Consider the following 7,793-nt stretch of genomic DNA (forward strand, 5'->3'; position numbering starts at 1 on the left):
GGGGGTGGGGGGACATATGGAGACCCCGTTGCCCACATTGGGCAAGATCCGGCTAGCTAGAGCCCAGCCATCCAGCTGTCCCAAGAAGGCCAGTCGCTCTCCAACCCCGCCCGCCCAGACCTCATGCCAACCCTGGCCTGCGTCGCGTCTGGGGGCTGCTTCCCGGTGGCTGTGTCCTCTGCCTCCAAGGTTACTGGGTTGTGCGAATCAATTTAGACACTTTTTCAAGAAGCAAAAGGAAAATCGCCCCATTAATCCCCAAATGCCTTCTCCCATCTGCTGCAACTCGCTCCCACTAGGACTTGCATAATGAAAGTTGAAGGAAAGTTGAGGAAATCAGGGGGCAGGAGGAGGGCTCCCGCCCTTGGAGTCCGCGCCAACCCCTGCAAGGGGCGCAGCGCGGGGCAGAGGCGCTGGCACCCAACAGGGAGAAGTGGCGACAGCGGAAAGCGGGGAGGGGTCCGGGTGGCGGGGAGGCAACCAAGGTTCTAATTCCAGGGACCTGGCCGCTCAGTGAGAGAGGCGGCCGCTCCAGGCAAGGCTTTTGTTCTCGCCCTCCCCTCTCTCTCTCTCCACCTCCTTTTCGCCAGCCTAGTGAGTTGCAGGCGGCACACACCCCTTCCCTCCCTCACACACACCTCCTTCCCTTCAGGGCCCGCCTGCCCTGTTTACCTAGAAACTAGCATCTGGAATCCGAGGGGTAGACCCCTTGCCAAAACCCAAGACTCCGGGGGCCGTGGGCTCCCGGGCTGTGTGTGTCTCAGATCCGCCTCAATCCTAGGCGGGAGGGGGCGGCGAGAGGGTGAAGGAGGGTGGGAAGAGACCACCCCCCACAGACACACACGCGCTCAAGTCCACACCCGTGCGGAGCCCAGCGCCCCCTCTCCGCGCTCGGAGCGAAAGTTGGCTTCCCGGGCGACCTCTCCCAGCGGAGGTGCGGGCGGTGGGGGACGCGCCATTGCCCACGGAAAGGTGGAGAAGGAAGAGGAAAGGTGGAGGGAGAGCGGCGCCGGGAGGGGAGGCGGGGGGTGGGGGGAAAGGGTTGAGCCCACCTGGACATGTGCTCCCTGTGCCGCCCGGGCGCCTTCTCCAGCCCCAGCTTGGTGAAGATGCCTACAAGCCCAATGACGTCCCACCCCGCAGACGATGTAAAGGATCAGGGTGGTCTTGTCCTTCGTGGGGTGGTGCAGGGGGTCGTCCTTGCGCGCGCGGGGGGGGGGGGGCTTGCGGGTGTCTAGCCACAGCGGAGTGTCGTGCTTGGTGCAGGTGCTCTGCCTCAGTCCCGCTTCTTAAACAGGCGGCAGAACCGGAAGTCACAAGTCCCGCACAGAAGATGAAGTCTCCCGAGTGAACGGCTGGTCGCACTGGCCCATGACATCGAAGTAGCTCCGGCAGAAGTCCGGGGTGGGCGCTCGGGAAGGGGGCTCCTCTGAGACCCCCGCGCCCGCGCCGGCCTCTCCCCAGGCGGCCCCGGAGTGGTGGTGGGGTCCCCCCCCCCCCCGCCAGCACTACCACGCCGCCCAGCTGCGCCAGCTGCCCGTGCCCCGCTCGCTCCTGCGCCGGGCCCCCGCCGGCGCACAGCTCGGTGAGGAAGCAGCCGGAGGTCGCGACGAACCAAGTCTCCCAGCCTGGGCTCGGCCGCTGGGCCGCCGCCTCTCGCGGCAGGCAGGCAGCTGCGCGGGGCTGAGCCCGCGTTCGCCTCCCGCGCGCCGCACGCCGAGGGGGAGGGGCCGGGCGGGGAGGAGCGCGCCTGGCGGGGCGGGGGGAGGATGAGTGGGGGAGGATGAGCCGCCGGGTGCAGCTCCGGGCGGCTACGGGGAGAGGCGGGGCCAGAGGGCGGCGGAGAGCAGGAGCTGTGGTTCGAATCTGTCCTCCAGGGAAGGGGGGACTCGCAGGCGTTAGGTGGGGACAGACTAAGTGGTTTCCACTCCAAGGCAGACTGGGGCACAGTTTGACCAGGATCGCCCCTCCATGGTGCCCGGGGCCGCCTCAGCTCGCTTCGCCCTTCCCTTCCCCCGACTGCGCCCTCTAGCCAGGCGCATCTCCCAGCACCTACAGCAGCCAGAAGCATGAGAAAAACTATTTACAGGCTGTTTTGATGAGCTTACTAAGCTCTTATGCAAGATCTTTGGTGTTAAACCAAGGGAGGAAAGGAATGCGTACAACAGGACAGACAATGGAGTTTCTGCTGCAAGGATCACACAGACGGATTAGGATGTTTCTAGGCACTAAATCAAAATTGGAAAGGACTCTTCCAACAGGCCTACCAAGGTCTGAGAAGCTGAGGCTCAGAGAGGTTAAGGGCTTTGTCCCAAGGTCACATGGTCAGCAAATGGGAAAGCCAGGGCTGGGTGGAGAATGCCAGACTCCTAACCTCTGCTTTCCTGCCTGCCCACCCCCACCACACCCCACCCAGGCACCTCCCAGCAAGCCTCAAGGCTGGGAGCCTAGGGCAAGGGCCTGGTAGGAGAATAGGTCACAGACACCTTCCCACAAGAGTTGGGGGTGTTGAGCCACTTCTAAGTTTGATTTTAAAAAAGAGAGAGAGAGAACAACAACAAAAACCCACCTAAGTGAAAACAGACAAAATCTAGACAGAAAAGTCCCCTTTAGAATCTGTCTCCAATCTCTGTAAAATATTGCCTGTCACCAGAACATTTGAGTCCAGTCCTCAGAGAAGACTCACCCTGGCTGTTCCTGGCTTTAATTAACAGAGACTGCCCCCTCTGTCACAGGAGAGTGCAGGGAACCTGTTTCCGAAAGAAGCCAACCTGATAGACCGACCCTTCATGGCTTATCTGCCAGATTCCAAACTTTAAACCACTATCCCTACGAACTTCAACTAAACCAAATTCCCTTCCTATTCCCGCCTGCCCCTCTGGAATATTGCCCACACCCATTTCCCAAACCTTTGAAAAATATGTGTAAGAAGGGAGAATCAGGTTCATTTTACTCTTTAAAGGAAGAAAGCCACTTTCCTCTGGGTATGTCAACTCAGTAAATAGAGTCACTGCCTCCTAATAGATGTGTGATTGTTGAGAACATGCCCCATTTAGAACATGTGGTTGAGAAAGCATTTCAGAGTTCCTGGTGGGGAGGGGTGCGGTGTGTGTGTGGGGGGGGTGTTTATTCACTTCCTAATTGAAACACCTGTCAAGTTCATAGAAAATGAAAAATCATCATCAAAGACCACCCCCTCCACTACCCAAATGAATTTATGCAAATGTGTTGAAATTAAAATGCAGCTCTTCAGGAAAGTGCTTTCTATGAAAGAGTTTATGACATTATTTACAACACAGGCACTTTTAATATCTAAGGAAGAATCTCGTTTGCTGTAGACTTATTCATCTCAGTCTTCAGCATGATCTGCAAGGAGCCTGCAAACGTACACTCCCCAACAATTAAGGGGAAGGAGCAATGTTACAATGGAGGTTTGCTCACCAGGACTTGCAGCCCACATCAGTCTATACTCAGCTCTACAAATTAAACTGCGTTGTGGCCCTCACCGGAAGGCGTTGATTGTTAATAGTCCTCATCGGGTGACTTTTAGGGTTTCAGAAAGGTTTCTTAGCACCTGTTAGCCTTGAGAAAAAAGAAAAGAGATGACACAGAAGCTGTTGGTTGGAAACCTTAAGAGCTACCTGGGGGCTGGGGGGGGGGTGCGGTGGGGGTATCAAAACTGGACCCCCATATACAGAGGGCAAGGAGAGACCAAAGAAGGAGGCAGATGTCTCCAGGTGGGTGGGTGGTGGGGTAATAAGCAAGGGAACTTACAAGCCCTGCCCTGGCCCTGCAAGGCAAGTGGATCTCTGTACCTGCCTGCCAGAATTGTACAAGTTTATATTACACGCAACCTGCAATAGGGGTCAGTAGTAAATCGTCCAGATGGTCTCAGCAGCACTTTGCTCTCTCAAGGCTGCATCCTTGAAGCAGACTCCTAGTGCCAGAACGGTGTTTGGAATATACATTGCAAGGACAGGGGAGAGGGTGATGAGCCTCCGATTGCCTACCTCCAGCTCAGGGGTCAACTGAAGGTCATGTCCCCTCGATGACTTTCTCCAACAGAAGCCAAAATGTCGCCAGACCTTGCCGTGCTAGGGCAACAGGCTGATTTGATATGGTTTATTCTCTTGTTCTGAAAAGATAAAGGAAACTACAAGAGAAGTGAAGCGGGTCTAAATTTTGGTTCCCCCAGACGACTAGTAGGTGAGATGAGTTTTGGTGGTACCTAAACATGTTTTTTTAATAATTTTATATTTATTTTTAATGTGTGTCAGAAAAAAATAACAACATATCAAACACTTGGCTTCATGGGCAGAAACATTTAAGGTGCACATCAATTTAAAGTCCATTTAAGAAGAATGATAAATATGTTATAGTATTTATTAATAAATTAAAAATGAAGAAAATAAGATGAAGTCTCTTGTGTTTAGGAAAAGTGGGTTTTGGTATGAGGACAGGGTTTCTCAGCTTCAATGCTATTGATTTTTTTTTAATGTTTATTTATTTTTGAGAGTGAGAGACAGAGCGTGAGCAGAGCAGGGACAGAGAGAGAGAGAGAGAGAGAGAGAAGACACGGAATCTGAAGCATGCTCCATGCTCTGAGCTGTCAGCACAGACCCGGATGAGTGGCTCAAACTCACGGACCATGAGAACATGACCTGAGCCAAAGTCAGTAGCTTAACCGGCTGAGCCACCCAGGTGCCCCAATGCTATTGACATTTTGGAGTGGATCATTCTGTGATGGGGGAGCTGATGTGGGGGGCTGTCCTGTGCATTGTAGAAGGTTCAGCAGCATCTCTGGACTCTACCCACTAGATGCCAGGAGCATCTCCCAGTTGCCACAACCAAACACTGTTGATGAGCAGAGATTGTGAAGTCAATTGAGAACTTCCCCATGTTTAAATCCTAGCTCTTTCTCATATGAGGTTTATGAGCTCAAATGAGTCACTTAACCTCTCTAAGCCTCAGTTTCCCCATCTATAAGATGTGGATATGAATGGTGCTTTCCCGGGACACAGGGATGGCTCAGTCAGTTAAGCCTCTCTGACTCTTGATTTTAGCTCAGATCATGATCTCATGGTTGGTGAGTTCAAGCCCCATGTTGGGCTCCACACTAACAGTGTGGAGCCTGCTTGGAATTCTTTCTCTCTCTCTACTCCTCCCCATGCCCTCACTCTCTCTCTCTCTCTCTCTCTCTCTCTCTCTCTCTCTCTCTGTCTGGGTCTCTAAATAAATACATACATACATACATACATACATACATACATACATACCTTAATAAAAGAATGGTGCTTTCCCCAGGAATATTACAAACACCCCATATCTTCTAAAATTACAAACACTCCATATCTTGCATAAAGTGCTTAGCACAGTGAAATGGAACTTTAATAGTGCTTAGTAAACAGTTACTCTTTTTACAGGAAACCTGAAGGAACCTAGCAGGTGTCAGGCACTGCCCTGAGCCCTGGGGACACAGAAGGCTGAGACAACATCCTTGCTCTCCAGGGTCTCAGATCTCCAGGGCAAGATAGAACATAGAGGCAGGGCAAGCATCCTGGGCATGCAGTCTGTACAGCCTTACAGAAACCCATGCTCAGGAGGGCCCCATGTTTCATCTGCTGCTCTGCCATTGCCTTGAATCTCTTAAATGATTTCTGAACACGAGGCCTCACCAGTTCTGCAGCTAGTCCTCTATGTAGGGGAGGCACCTCTGGCAGAATGAGAGATCAAGCATACGGGAACTTACAGGAGGATGTTTTACTCCGCCTACACAGGCAAAGCCTTCTCAAAGGTGTTGACATCCCATAGTCCTAGCTTACATGTATGTAAGCATTCTCAGCAATGTAGCAAGAAGAATTTTTTTTTTTCTAAGTAGGCTTTATGCCTAGTGTGGAGTCCAACACTGGTCTTGAACTCACAACCCTGAGATCAAGACCTGAGCTGAGATCAAGTTTAACCAATGGAGCCACCCAGGCACCCCCATAGCAGGAAGAATTTTGGTAGATTTTCTTTAAAAATAGTTCTTGGGGCGCCTGGGTGGCTCAGTCAGTTAAGCATCCAACTCCTGATCTCGGCTCAGGGTATGATCTCACAGTTCCTGAGATCAAACCCCACATGGAGCTCTGCACTGAGAGTGTGGAGACTGCTTGGTATTCTCTCTCTCCCTATCTTTCTGACCCCCCACCAAAATAAATAATAAACTTAAAAAAAAAAACAGGTAGTTCTCAAATGTCAGTCCCAAGAACAGTACTGAAGTTTTCCATAGTTAAGTTTCCACTGGTCCATAGAAAATTGAGAAAAATTATGAATGATGAAATAGATATTCTATAAGCACCTCTTTTAAAGGTTGTATACTTTATATGTGTCACAATTCACTTTCTAAATTATAGTCTTGGGGTGCCTGGGTGGCTCAGTCAGTTAAGTGTCTGACTTCGGCTCAGGTCATGATCTTGCAGTCTGTGAGTTCAAGCCCCGCGTCAGACTCTGTGCTGACAGCTCAGAGCCTGGAGCCTGTTTCAGATTCTGTGTCTCCCTCTCTCTCTGACCCTCCCCCATTCATACTGTCTCTCTCTGTCTCAAAAATAAATAAATGTCAAAAAAAATTTTTTTAATTTAAAAAAATTATGTTAGTCTTATATTTGTGTGTGTGTGTGTGTGTGTGTGTGTGTGTGTGTGTGTGTGTGTGTCTTTAAATATTTCTTACCAGGGAAAAAAATGGTAAACTTATCGTGCCTAATTTTTGGTCATTTTACTATAGATGAAATCCCAGAGACTGGGATGACTAATTTAAGAACATCACAGTAGCTTTTGTTCACAAGTAAAGTGGTAATTTGAAGCAATTCTCTGAATAATTTAAGTCCCTTCAACTGTACTGTGAAACCAAAATAGGTTTTAGGGTCATGCAGTTGCCAGCTAGCTACACTGGCTAAAATGATGAGGTATATCCCCAGGAATCAGCTATGGCTGGATGCAAACCACACAACTCCATGGACCCATGTCTCTCTGCTGCAACAAATGCCTATAAATACAGATTGTATCAGTTAGTTTTTGGCATGTAACAAATTATCCCAAAACTTAGTGGCTTAAAATAACAACTATTTATTTAACTAACAGTTCCATAGATTGGCAATTTAGGTTCGTCTCAACTGGATGGTTCCTTTGGTCTTGGTTGGACTCACTCATGCATTTGCTGCTAATTGCCAGGTCACTAGGGTGCTGGTTGATCTGGGATAGCCTTCATTTGGGACAGCTCCTCTCTGTCCCATGAGATTTCATAAGCCAGTAGGCTAGCCCAGGCTTTTTCACATGATGCCTGGGCAGGGCTCCTAGTCACTAAAATAAAGCACATAAGACTTATTGAGACCCATGGTCAGAACAGGCACATCACCAGTGTGCCACATTCTGTTGGTACAAAACAAGCTACAAAGGCAGTTCATGTTCAAGAAGAACATGGAAGAGTGGCAAGGTTGCACTGTAAAGGGACATGCATGTGGTGTCTGGGTGGCTCATTCAGTGAAGCATCTGACTTTTGATGTCAGCTTGGGTCATGATCTCACAGTTTGTGAGTTTGACCTCTGTGTCAGGCTCTGTGCTGATAGCGTGGAACCTGCTTGGGATTCTGTCTCTCCCTCTCTCTGCCCCTTGACCACTTTCTCTTTCTCTTTCTCTCTCTCTGAAAATAAACAAGAAGAAGAAGAAGAAGAAGAAGAAGAAGAAGAAGAAGAAGAAGAAAGAGAAAGAAAGAAAGAAAGAAAGAAAGAAAGAAAGAAAGAAAGAAAGAAAGAAAGAAA

At 50.1% G+C, this 7,793-nt stretch overlaps 1 pseudogene; it reads right to left on the reverse strand.

The window, feature by feature from the left end:
* Window positions 1–760: 760 nt before the first annotated feature.
* LOC121021847 (protein shisa-6-like) overlaps window positions 761–7,793 on the reverse strand; it is a 14,251-nt pseudogene continuing 7,218 nt past the window's right edge.

Source organism: Herpailurus yagouaroundi, unplaced genomic scaffold (genome assembly GCF_014898765.1).
Source record: "Herpailurus yagouaroundi ecotype Mexico unplaced genomic scaffold, PumYag 323, whole genome shotgun sequence".
NCBI classification, from domain to species: Eukaryota; Metazoa; Chordata; class Mammalia; order Carnivora; family Felidae; genus Herpailurus; species Herpailurus yagouaroundi.